The sequence below is a fragment of the Triticum aestivum genome, chromosome 5D (genome assembly GCF_018294505.1).
Source record: "Triticum aestivum cultivar Chinese Spring chromosome 5D, IWGSC CS RefSeq v2.1, whole genome shotgun sequence".
Classification (NCBI taxonomy): domain Eukaryota; kingdom Viridiplantae; phylum Streptophyta; class Magnoliopsida; order Poales; family Poaceae; genus Triticum; species Triticum aestivum.
Genome location: NC_057808.1, coordinates 18,969,480 through 18,973,084, shown reverse-complemented (window position 1 = coordinate 18,973,084; position 3,605 = coordinate 18,969,480).

The following is a 3,605-nucleotide window of genomic DNA, read 5'->3' as shown; positions in this document are numbered from 1 at the left end:
TCCACGACGGGCGTCGGCCACTTTTTTCCCGTGTCCACGTACCACCCGTTCACGGGTCCGTGTAACGGTCCCCGTACGTGTGTGTGCCTCATACGTGGTTTTGCCCTGTTTTCCATGGCGCGCGTCCCGCTCCGCCCACAACGGGCGTCGGCCGCTTTTTTCCCGTGTCGACGTACAGCCCGTTCACGGGTCCGTGTAACGGTCCGTGTACGTGTGTGTGCCTCGTACGTGGTTTTGCCCCGTTTGGCATGGCGTGCGTCCCGTTCCGTCCAGGATGGGCGCCGACCACTTTTTTTCCCGTGTCCCCGTAAAGCCCGTTCACGGGTCCGTGTAAGAGTCCGTGTACGTGGTTTTGCCTAGTTTTCCATGGTGCGCGTCCAGTTCCGGCCACGACTCTTGCCCATGTCTCCTTTAACACGTTCTTTGTGATGACATCACATGTATTAATCGGCCAAGTATCTTGGTAACTTGGCACAAATAGTTTTGAGTGTGCTCGCGACTGGCCTTATCGAGTGATTGCGTATGTCATATAAGGACTTGACCATTTGTCTTGACCATGACTTAGCCGTGTAGCCTGGGACGAAGGCATCCGCATGAATCGGTCAAGTATCTTGGTCACTTGGCACATATAGTTTTGAGTGTGCTCGCCACTGGCCTTATGAAGTGATTGCATATGTCATATAAGGGACTTTACCATTTATCTTGACCATGTCAGGACCCCGATTCCAAGTCACATCGATCTAGCCGGTAACACCTCATATCACTTTGCGGCCTCACGCACGGTATTCCCACGGGTGTCGCCTTACCATGGCCCGGGACCGTTTGCGCCTTTTGGCTCACATATATGATAGTATCGCTAGCATCCATATGACAGATAGCCCGGGCCGACATGACTAGTCGTGAACCCAAAGTGGCACTAACTTATATGGAAAGGCATACATGAATCAACATCGAGCTTGTCGGTCAGCAGCGTGTGAATCCGGGCTGTAGCACTGGGCTAACAGGACTCCGGGAACCTGGGCTGTAGCAGGCTAGGCAGGACTCCGGATGTCACCGCGTGACATTTCCCCGAAGGGACAGACACAGGAACGAAGTGAATCACATGCCGGTCAGTCAAGTGTTCCGGAGCAGTAGTGCTGGGCTAGCAGGACTCCAGTGAACCGGGCTGTAGCGGACTACTATGGCTCATGGAAGCACAAGACTAAACTTCCCCATAAGAGAGGCTACCAAGGATAAACAACTAGGTTGTCGGATCCCACACATACCAAGCATTTCAATCATACACACAATATGATCGATATGTGTAAATACAACATGGCATCACAACATAACTCTACGACTCAAAGTATTTATTCATTAGGCTCCGAGGAGCGAGATATTACAAACATGGGTCTCATGACCCGGCATTCAAGTCATACAAGAAAAACCACATGCGGAAGCTTATCTTGTCTGAGTACAAAAAACTACAAATGGAAAAGGCTGAGAAGCCTGACTAACTAGAAGACCATGCCGAGGGCACAAGATCGTAGCTGAGGTATCAAGCTAAATGTCAAAGTCCACACGGAACTACTAGCGAGACTGACATCTCTCTACAAAACATAAAATAGGCAAACGTGAGTACAAATGTACCAAGCAAGACTTACATCAGAACTAGCTACATATGCATCAGTATCAACAAAGGGGGTGGTGGAGTTTGACTGCAGCAAGCCAGCTTTGACTCAGTGGCTATCCTAAACTATGACTGCAAGTAACTCTTTTGGGGTGGTGCACACGAATCCACATATTCACCATATCAATACACCACTATGGATCCGCTCCCGTCTCCCTACGAGAAGGCCATCCATAGCACTCATGCTTATCTTGCGAATTTTAGAGTATCCACTTTCACTTGTCTATGAATTGTTATAGGCAACCCAGAAGTCCTTTACCGCGGACACGGCTATTCGAATAGATCATTTATAACCCTGCAGGGGTGTACTTCTTCACACATGTTTCCACCACTTAGCGTCTGCACACGACATGTGCTCGGCAGACTTCAAGCGAAAGCCGACGTGGGTGTAGACCACGACCTACCTAAACACTCAAGTCCCTAGTCCAGGTTTGTCGCCTATCCAGGTTCCATCCGCAGGGAATCCGGCCGAGGTTTCCACATACGGCCCCGAACAATGTGTGCAGGGTTCCCGAGACACCAAACGGGCGCCCGCTACACCATGCCACGTGCCTACCGCATCATAGCCCACCCCTCGGGTCAGCGCTGCGCACGGCCTCCGGCATACTACAAACACTAGAAACTACTTGCAACTCCTGGACAAAGGACTAGGGTGGTTAAGAAGTCGAGCGGGGTCATATTTCAGGGCCCAACGTGTGGTAGTAGCTATTTCATGGATCACAAACACAGAACTCAGTTCCTGAGGACGGCTTCAATGAGACAACCCACCATGTCCTCCTACATGGCCTCTCACCGCTACCTTTACCAAATCGTGTTCACACACTTAGCTCACACACAGTAGGACATGTTTACAACTTTCCAATTCATCCCCGATGAATCAGACCTTACACAACTCTAAGCAATAGCAGGCATGACAAACAAGCATGAATGAGTAGGCACATCAGGGCTCAAACAACTCCTACTCATGCTAGTGGGTTTCATCTATTTACTGTGGCAATGACAGGTCATGCAAAGGAAAAGGGGTTAACCTACTGCAACAAGTAACAGATGAATTGTTGTTGTCCTAATGAAGTAAAAGAGAGCAGGAGCGAGAGACTGGGATTATATCAGAATGAACAAGGGGGTTTTGCTTGCCTGGCACTTCTGAAGATGATATAACTCTTCATCGGTGTCATCGAACTCATCGTCGGAACGTCGTCTACTGAGAGGGACAATTACCGGCACACAAGGAAGACCACAATCAATGCAATGCAACAATATGATGCATGATCATGACATGGCAATATGTTGTGGTTTGAGCTAATGCAACTAGAAACCAGATTAAATGAAGTTGGGTTGAACCAAGGGTTCAAATTCAAACTCCATATGTGCTTATTTAAATGCCGATTATGCAAATTGCCATATAAAGCAACCTTAGGTTGTTCAAACATGCATGCAAATGGTACAGATGGATAGATTGGATTTTTCTGATCATTTTTCATATATAATTTGTTTGATTTGGAGTTACGGATTAATTTCTATGAATTTTTTAAGTTAGCATTATTTTCTGAAATTTCCTGAATAAGAATAAATCCAGAAAATAATTAACTGCGTCACTGTGACGTCAGCGGTCAACGGTCGGCCAGGTCAAACCTGACGGCAGGGACCCACACGTCTGTGACAGAACTAACTAAAACAGGGTTATTAACTAAACTAATTTAATTAGGATGTTAATTAGCATCTGGGTCCCGCATGTCAGTGTCAGTAGGGCTAATTAAGCTTAATTAAAATTTTAATTAGAGTTAGCAAGGCTAGGGCCCACTTGCCAGCGACCCAGGGGAGGTCAAACTGGGTCAAACCCAGGTCAGTGGGGTCAAACCCACCGGCGACGTGACGCCGGCGAGGCTAGACGCGGCGGATAGGGCTGCGGGATTGCATCTCCGGCGACCAAACCAAT